Source organism: Erpetoichthys calabaricus, chromosome 4 (assembly GCF_900747795.2).
Source record: "Erpetoichthys calabaricus chromosome 4, fErpCal1.3, whole genome shotgun sequence".
NCBI classification, from domain to species: Eukaryota; Metazoa; Chordata; class Cladistia; order Polypteriformes; family Polypteridae; genus Erpetoichthys; species Erpetoichthys calabaricus.
The window spans coordinates 7,263,558-7,274,152 of record NC_041397.2 but is presented as its reverse complement, the minus strand read 5'-3'; positions in this window follow the sequence as shown (position 1 = coordinate 7,274,152).

Sequence of the window (10,595 nt, the reverse complement as noted above, 5' to 3'; positions counted from 1 at the left end):
ATTCGAGGCACCGGAACCTGGTGGGATGTCCCGGGAAAGGACTGTGGAGAACTCAGAAAGAAAGACAGTGCACCCCACTGCCCCGTGGTCGAGTGAGTCAGTACTATTCTCTAAGCCCTTTCACTGCCTCCTACTTGCATGTGTGTGAAAAATGCTATGTTATAATATGGTATGGTATGATTTTGTAGAAGTTTGTTATGTTAAGTTACATTATGTTATGGTATATGTTATGTCATGTCATGTTATGTTTTGGTATTGTATGGTATAGTATGGTATGGTATGGTTTTGTATAAGTGTGTTATGTTATAGTATGTTACATTACATTACATCACGTTGTGGTGTGATATAGTGCTGTATGTTATATAATGTTATGTCATGTCATGTGGTGTCATGCTAAGATATAGTATGGTATAGTATGGTTTTTATAAGGTTTGTTATGGCATGTTATGTTATGTTACATTACCTCAATATATGAGGTTCACCAAGGTGTCTAAATCTTTACAATGTGTCTTTTGCTATCTATCTATCTATCTATCTATCTATCTATCTATCTATCTATCTATCTATCTATCTATCTATCTATCTATCTATCTATCTATCTATCTATCTATCTATCTATCTATCTATCTATCTATCTATCTATCTATCTATCTATCTATCTATCTATCTATCTATAACTAAAAATTTTAAAAGTCACATATAATAAAGCAGTTTTTTATTCTTGAGCTTTCAGCACCTACCAGGAGTCATCATCATATAGGAATCAAAGGCAATATATAGTAAATAGGTGGTGTGGTAGGTGGGTATTATGCAGTATTATGCAGGGATGAGATGGAATAATAAGGTGAGGTTATGACCAACACCCTCTGAACCCCACCTTATTACTCCCCCTCTTACACCCACCTACCCCCCCCCCCCCCCTCCTCTTTTGCTATGTGTTGCCTTTGATTCCTGCATGTCTAATCATTTTTCCTGTCCTTCCTAAACAGCTCATACAATATTTCTGGTAAACGTCGTATTGCAGTGTAATGTGGTGCAGTATGTTATGTAACGTTACTCCATGTCATGTGATGTCATGCTTTCTTATGTTATCACATGGTATGGTATGGTTTTGTCTAGATTTGTTATGTTATGTTACGGGGCAGCACAGTGGTGGTGTAAAAGAGCTGCTGCCAAGCAACAAGGAGTCCAAGGTTTGCATCTCCCAGAACCTCCACGTGTGGATTCTGCATGTTCTCCTCATGAGAAAATGCATGGATTTCCTTTGTTTGCTCTGAATTCCTCCAACAGTCCAAAAACAAGCAGGTTAGATCGATTTCTGATGCTAAATTGGCCTGTTTGTGTTTGTCTGTGTCTGTGTGGTTACCCTGCCAGGGAACTGGTACCCTGTCTAGGGATTCTTCACATCCTCGTCTCTGTGCTTGCTGAGATAGACTCCAGCTTCCCCATGACACTGCTAGGGATAAAGCAGGGTTATAAAAATGCTATATTATGCTTTAGAACAGCATGGTATGATAGGAATACATCAGTTGCATAAATAACCTGCTAGAACCATAAAGAATCATTTGAAAACCCACTCCATTTGGGGTCAGAAATAGCAGAATAAAGGTGTTGGAAAGCGTGAAAGTGATACAGCATGTAGCATATTGATGGCTGCTACTAAGGCATGATGGGTATTCCTAAAACGGATTGCTGTGTGGCTCTTGAACTGCCAGCACTTCAAACTGTCATCTTTAGACGTGGAGCATTTTTCATTTGTGGGTGGAGTCAGGTATATGACTAAGCTCTTGTAAGCTGGCCCTGCCTCTTTGTGCCTTCCTGCTTTGATTTACTGTTAAAGGACTGTTGTAATGTAAACACAGTTTTGGTAGTTCAGCTTCATAGCAGTCCGCCACATATATACATTTTTATATATATATATATATATATATATATATATATATATATATATATATATATATATATATATATATATATATATATATTGTGGCAGGAGGCTGGGGGCCACGAGGGGACAACAGCCCTGGATAGTGTGGGACCACGGGGACGGAGAGTGGAGGCTGAAACCCGTTGGGGCCTGTGGCCAGCGTCAGGGGACTCCCCAAGCCTCATAGAGCCCAGGATATTTGCACTTCCGCCACACCTGGGAAGGTGGATGGAGGACCTTTCTGGGACACCCAGACTGTTTCCGGGTGCTCATGCAGCACTTCCACCACACCAGAAACTGCCGCGGGAAGGACATAAGCGAGCACCTGGAGCACATCTGGGTGATTATAAAAGGGGCTGCCTTCCTACAGTCGAGGAGCCAGAGTCGGGTGCTGGAGGAGGACGAAGCTCCAGCGAGAGGAAGAAAGGCGGCCCACTGATGTTTGAAGGCCCGTGTGAGGGTGAATGGTGTGGGAGCACTGTGTGCTGTGTGGGACTGTGTTGGAGACATTGACTGAAATAAACGTGTGTTTTATAGTAGTGCCAGTGTCTGTCTGATGGTGTTCAGCCTACCTCTCACAATATACATATATATATTGTGGGAATATGGGTCCCTGTTGACCCCTGAACCCGCAGACAACACGCCCAAACACCAGGAAAAGTCCCAATATTACATTTATTTTTACAATAATGTGCACAAAGCACCTCCACTCCCACGATACTCAATAATAAATCAATACAATCGATTATAAACACAATCCTACACTCCACCCAGCAGCTCTGTCGCACTCCCTCCCAACTCCGGGCTCAGTCTGCTGGGGTTTCCCACAGTCCTTTTATATTCCTTGACCCGGCAGTGCTATGAAATCACATGGACTGAGGGTCAGATGAAAACCTCTTCTTTTCTTCAGCTAGAATGTACTTCATTCTTTCCATCCCCGTGATTAGGGAGTACTTCTGGGCTATAATAAAAACATTCGGGCCTCCCTGCAGCATCCCCTGGTGGCCCCCCACGGTATCCAGCAGGGCTGTGAAGTCGAATTCCATTGTCCATGATGCCCTGCTGGAATTCGGGCCACCTCCATGTTGCAGGGAGGACTCCATCTGGCGGCGTGGGGGTATTGGCCGGGATAAACTGCCAGCCATATATCACTATATATTATATCTATACTAATTAATAAAAGGCAAAGCCCTCACTGACTCACTGACTGACTGACTCACTCATCACTAATTGTCCAACTTCCCGTGTAGGTGGAAGGCTGAAATTTGACAGGCTCATTCCTTACAGCTTACTTACAAAAGTTAGGCAGGTTTCATTTCGAAATTATACGCATAATTGTCATAACTGGAACCTCTTTTTTGTCCATATACTGTAATGGAAGGCAGCAAGATGGCCGTAGGAGACGGATTTGCGTGTCGCGTCATCACGCCTCCCACGTAATCACGTGAACTGACTGTGAACTCAGTACGTAGAAAACTGACTTAAAATTGCTGTAGCGAGAAACTTTTAACTGCCGGGTCTTAGCTAACATTAAATAAACCCGTGGACATCGTAACATCACACAAGAGAGCGGCTCACGTGAAGTGACTGAACGCAGCAGGAGTGATCATTTCGATAAATCAAACCTGTTCAAAAAACACATTACACAATTGATAAGGTAGGAAAAGAATATGAAACAAAGCACGGTATAAACCGTAACTTTAAATTAAGTTTATAGAAACGCTGCCATTTGCAATACCATATTCGCCCCTGCGAAGCGCGGGGATTTTGCTATATATATTAAACTATTTCAACCATTCTATGATCTGCTTCTCGCAACTGAAAGAGGGCACCGTGGCAGAAGTTAGCCGACTTGCTCACCAACCACAAGCGTTACCTGGTAGGTAACCACCCATACAATCAGATTGTGAATCAGACTACGAATGCCTGCAATGTAATTACCCCGATCTACATGCTGTCAAATGAACGAACCACATGCCATGGCACAATGTTAGGGGCTTCACCTTTAGCGCTGACGTCCGAGGATCGATTCCCATAAGTGAGTGTGAGCCCATAATTACGGCGAAACACGTGTCGCGTACTATGCATCTTCAAAGCACAGTGTAAACCGTAAGTTGACTTTGTAACAGAGTTAAAATTGCTAGAGCGAGAAATTTTTAACTGCCGGGTCATGTCGCGTGTTCTCGGGTAGGTACACCAAAAAATGTATACATTTATGCATGTAATTGGCAAACAAAAAATGTACTATACCCGAAAGCACTGCAGTTGTACTCAATGTATCTTTACTTCTTAAATGTTAATGTTTTACTTTTTAATAATTTATACGCTTCTTATATGTTGTTCAAATTCTTTTATCAAAATACCAGTAACAGCGCACTGCACGATAATGTGGAGTGAATACACTTGACATGAGCATTCATGTTATTTATCCTCTTTCTCTGTACATTTACCATTCGTTTGCTCAGAGGTTGATGCACTTGCTGCTTAATGAGCAGCTCTTCACCCTAGCATCCAGCTGCTTCTCTTCTTTCGTCGGCATCTTTTCCCGTTAAAACTGATTTTTTTTAAAACTTAGTATGTTTTCTTTAATTTTTCAGCTAAGCTGGCACTTAAGTCTTCAATCTGCCCCAATAATGATTAGCGAAGGTGGTAGGAAATGAAAACGGCAGCCGTAAGCATCCGCCACGGACGCACTGGTGCGCGCAGCTGTGAGTTGATTCTACTGTACAATAAAATAAAATAAAGATAAAAAGAGTAATAACTTGCAGCACCGCTATTCAATTACACTCGCCTAACGCCTCTCCTAAGGGGAAATACTGTGGGATCTGGGCATCCGTCAAAGCACCAATCACAGGCCCGATTAGAAAGCGGGAAGCTGTGATTTGTCGTCTCCCTCCCATGTAACAATCACAGCCCGTGTTATTACGCACTATGTATGTATATGTATATATGTGTATGTGTGTGTATGTATGTGTATATATATAAGTTGATATGTGTGGGAAAGCGAATAGTAGACGTGACGTACTATATGTGTACCAGATTTCAAGTCAATAGGTGAAACGGTTTGCGAGCTACAGGTGATTTAAAATCCTGGACAGACAAACGAATAGCCACGGTAGCATATTATACAAGAAGATTTTACTGTTTAATAATTTATATTTATATGCAATGTGCTGCTTATATATTACTTCATATTCTCATATGAAAATGATGTTAATGTTGTTTATATTGATTTCTATGTTATTGTAAGTGCTCTTTATTTGTGGAAAAATAAATTTGGCAATTAACAAACTTATTTTATACATATTACATTTTATTTTTTTCTCTTGCACTCAGTGAGCGAAGCCACTGGGTAATCAGCTATATATATATATATATATATATATATATGTGTATATATATGTAGATATGTAGATATGTATATATATGTAGATATGTAGATATATATGTATATATATATACGTAGATATGTATATGTATATATATGTTTGTGTGTGTGTGTGTATATTATATATATATATATATATATATAACAGCAACACTCATAACAATGACAACACAATTACATTGACAATCATGTTACGTTATTTTTAAAGTGTTTCCTTTTCTTTTTCATAACCTCTTTAACACACTACTTCCCCGCTGCGAAGCGCGGGTATTTTGATATATATATATATATATATATATATATATATAGATGGATAGATGGATAGATAGATATAGATAGATATATGTGTATGTATGTAGATATGTATATATATGTGTATATATATGTAAATATGTATATGTATATATATGTGTCTGTATGTGTGTGTATGTATGTCTGTGTGTGTGTATGTATATGTATGCATGTGTGTGTATATATATATATATATGAATATATATGTATGAATACGTATATATATATGTATGAATGTGTATGTATGTGTATATGTAGATATGTATATATGTGTATATATGTTTATGTATATATATGTTTACATAACCTCTTTAACACACTACTTCTCCACTGCGAAGCGCGGGTATTTTGCTAGTATATAGTATATACACATATATAATGTATTTACTCGTGTACCACGTGACCTCGTGTAAGACACGCACCCTAATTTTTACAAAGAAAATCATGGAAAAAATTTTCCCTGTGTACGATGAGTGTTGTGATTGTGTAGGAAGAGTTTTGGGCACGTTTTCCGCGAAATGCCCTTCTGTTTTTATTGCATGACGAAAGAGTGAGCGAGCGAGAGAGGGAGAGAGCGCGCATGAGCAAGTGAGGGAGAGAGAGAGAGAGTGCAAACGAACGAGCAAGAAAGAGAGAGAGAGACAGAGAGCGTGAGCGAACAAGCAAGAGAGAGAGAGAGAGTGCACGCAAGCGAGTGCGAGAGCGAGCGCGAGAGATAGAGAGAAAGTGCAAGCAAACGAGCAAGAGAGAGAGAGAGACAGCGAGCGAGTGAGCGTGAGAGAGAGAGAGCGCGCCCGAACGAGGGTGAGAGAGAGAGAGAGAAAGCGCAAGCAAACAAGCAAGAGAAAGAGAGAGAGAGAGAGAGCGCACACGCGAGCAAGCGCGAAAGAGAGAGCGAGCGAGTGAGAGAGAGAGAGAGCGAGCGAGTGAGCGTGAGAGAGAGAGAAAGCGTGAGCAAATGAGCGAGAGAGAGAGAGAGAGAGAGAGAGCATGTGCGCGAGCAAGCGCGAGAGAGAGAGCGAGCGAGTGAGCGTGAGAGAGAGAGAGAAAGCGCAAGCAAACGAGCAAGAGAGAGAGAGCGCATGCGCGAGCGAGCGTGACAGAGAGTGCGAGCGAGTGAGCGTGAGAGAGAGAGAAAGCGCGAGCAAATGAGCAAGAGAGAGAGAGAGAGAGCCCAAGCAGATTAAGTAAACATTACAGAAAAAAATTTCCTTGTGTATGACGCGCACCTGATTTTCTAATGCTAATTTTCGGGAAAAAAGTGCACATGGTACACAGGTAAATACGGTATATACATATATATATTTGTATATAGATAGATAGATAGATAGATAGATAGATAGATAGATAGATAGATAGATAGATAGATAGATAGATACTAGGGGGCTTTGCCCCCTGCTCTCTTCGCTCGCCAACCCCTGAGCCTGCCCTACATGCAGTTGCACAATTTAAACAGATTTTTATTTCCATGGGAATTTCTACATAAGCATAATAGAACTACAGTGGAACCTCTAGATACGAGTTTAATTCGTTCCAGCACTGAGCTTGTATAGCGAATTTCTCGTATCTAGAACAAACTTCCCCATTGAAAATAATGGAAATCCAGTTAATCCGTTCCGCACCCCAAATATATTAACATAAAAATCAATTTTCCTAACAAATAACACTGATAAATTATATATACTGTAGTCTACCTTTAATAAATAACACTGGTAAATAATATAACTGATTATTAAAAGAATCAAAACAGGTGTCCAAAGTGCAGTAGAGCATTCAATAAATCTTTAAATAAATAATCCTTAAAACAGTTGTGAAGTGGAGGTTTAAAATACACAAGAATAACAATCCTTTAACACGAGGTTAAAACGTCAAAAGGATGCCGTCTTTAAAAAACAGATGACAATCCCCGGTGCTTCTTCTCTGTTAGCGTCTCACCTGTGGGCTCTGCAACAGGCGAGACACTCTTAATGCAGCTGACCTTCTCTACACCGTCCTGCTTCAGCTGTTTGGCTCGCCTGTTCAGCTACACGCGAGCCTGCACTCGCTCGCTCGCTCTCCCGCACCGACTTCCTGCCTGCCTGCCTGCCTCTGCCTCTGCCTCTGCCTCTGCCTCTCTCTCTCTCTCTCTCTCTCTCTCTCTCTCTCTCTCTCTCTCTCTCTCTCTCTCTCTCTCTCTCTCTCTCTCTCTCTCTCTCTCTCTCTTATTTTACTTCTTCTCCCCCTTAACCGGCTCACGCTTCTCTATATATGCGGGGAGGACATGGCAGCTGCAGCCCATCAGCCACAGGAACAATCATGGATGTGGGCAGTTTCCCACCTGTGCACTTAAGTGAGAAACGCAGACACCGCAGATCGCGGCTCGCAACTGCTACCACGCCCCCTTGCTAAGCCGCGAGCTATACCCACAGCCTGGCTCGTGGCTCGTTACGCGAGCCAATGCTCGCATTTAGATCTGAATTTTTCGCTCATACTTTCCTCGTATTTTGAATTTCTCGTATACAGAGGTGATCGTATCTCGAGGTTCCACTGTATTTTATATTACAACGAATAATTAACCATATTAAAAAAGAGTAAAATGTAATAATTTGAATGTAAATTATGTTTCATGTTGTGTTAGAGTTATTCGTTGCGTAATACGATTTCATTCTGTTTGGATTTGAAATTAACACGCAAATACTTTTAAAACTTACACTTTTACAGTAAAAACAATTTTTTTAATTAACTTTTCGTCAATATTGCATTGAATTTTGATTCCGTGTTTGGACTTTCATCGTTACAACGCAATGTATAACTGCCCGTGATTGAATTTTGTTTCTTTCTCTCTATTAAATAAAACAACTTTTTCAAATGTTTGGCTCTGAGATTTGTTAATTGTCTTTGCAAAGCTATTCTAACGGGAAACTGTAAATGTTTTAATATGAATGGCATATCAAGATCAATTTGTGTGGTGTTAACGGTTGTAGGTATTCTTCATGATATTGTAAGTTGATGTTTTCATCTTCCGCACCATCACCACCAACTGTTCCATCAGAGTCTATTGATACGCATTTAACCAATTTGCAGTGTAACCGATTGACAATTTTCGTGTTAATTTGTTTGACTTCATCGTTTCTCGGTGCTAGGATTGCCTGTGTACTCATTTTTTCTGTTGATAACCCTTCGGGATGAAATTCTTCAATAAGATTTGGACATAATACATCTTTTATTGGGAACTTAAAGTGAGGAAAACGTTAAAATTTTTAGAAGCTGAGAGAGCAAAAACTGTGTCTGACAAAAGCATTCACAAGAATGACAGGTGAGAGTTTCGCGGTTGTCGGCCGTTAACCTGAAATGGTTCAGAGGAGGGCGGGACTTGAAAATATCTCATGGCCAAAGTCAATTCAAGATTCAAGTGTATTTATTGTCATTTCATCCATATACAGTAGTACAGCATACAGTGAAACGAAACAACTTTCCTCCAGGACCATGGTGCTACATAAAAACACAGGACAACAAAGAATCCACGACACATAACCTAAAGACACATCATATATAACAAGGTGCATGTGAGTCAAATGCACAGATATGTGTAACACTGCAGAACAGAAGACATATATCAGATATCAGTCCGGTCCATGAGAGTTCAGGAGTCTGACTGCTTGGGGGAAGAAACTGTTCCACATTCTGGTGGTGAGAGCCCGAATGCTTTGGTACCTTTTTCCCAATGGCGGGAGTGTACACAGTGAATGTGAGGGGTGTGTTGGATCATTCACAATGCTGGTGGCTTTGCGGATGCAGCATGTGGTGTAAATGTCCATGATGGAGTGAAGAGAGACACCAATGATCTTCTCAGCTGTCTTCACTATCTGTTGTAGGGCTTTGCGATCTCTGTCCGTGCAATTTCCAAACCAGACAGTGATGCAGTAGATGCTCTCTATGGTTCCTCTGTAGAATTTTGTTAGAGTAGCTAGTGGAAGATGGGCTTTCTTGGCTAAAAGAGCTGGTGTTGTGGTGCTATTGTCTCATCACAAGATTTTTTTTATATAAGAGAGAAAGATATACAGTGGAACCTCGGGTGACGAACATCTCGGTCCACTTGCAAATCGGATTACGACCAAAAAGTTTGCCAAACTTTTGCATCTGTTCACGACCACACACTCAGGTGACGAACAAGCCAGTTTCCCTTCTGGTTCGTATGCGCCGATGATTTCCGCACGTGTTCAGTCTCTCCCTGTGCATTCCCTGTGCAGCGAGCGAGCGAGCGAGCGAGACAGACATTTATCCAGGCTTGGGACCGACATGAAGAAACACACAAGTTTGTGCATTCCCTGTGTCTGGCTTTAATGATCATTTTCATTGTTTGATTGAAATCCTTTGGAGTCAATTAACTGCCTGAAGTCTGAACCCACGGCCATCTCCAGATGTTGGGTTTTCTACCCCAGTGATGCTCTACCAGGCCTTTACTGCTGCTGTTGTCAGGTGCTGCTTGTTCGTTGGACTTTCAACCTTCAGTTTTGTTTCCAGCAAGTGAAATGCATGTCCAGTTGGGTTGACGTCAGTTGATTGAATCCGCCATTGAAGAATATTCCAGTTCTTTGTCTTAACAAGCATTTGGTTTGCTATCCCAGTATGTTTTGGCTCATTGTCCATCTGCACTGTGAAGTGTCGTCCTATCAGTGTTGCAGCATTTGTCTGACTCTGAGCAGACAGTATAGCGCCCTCTATGCTTCAGAATTCATCCTGCTACTTCTGCCAGCAGTCATATCCTCAATAAACACCAGTGACCGACCTCCATTGGTAGCCATGCATGATCAGGCCATAACACGGCCTCCATCTGTACTGTGCAAAGACTGATTCAGAAGTTAATCTGCAGGGAGAGCCCTTGAAAAGAGTACCATGTCATTTCCTAACCTGTTCAATCCAGTTCTGGGTTGCAGTAGCCTATCCCACGATGCATAGGGCACAAGGCAGATACAAATCCTGGACAGGGCAGCACACACACACATTCAC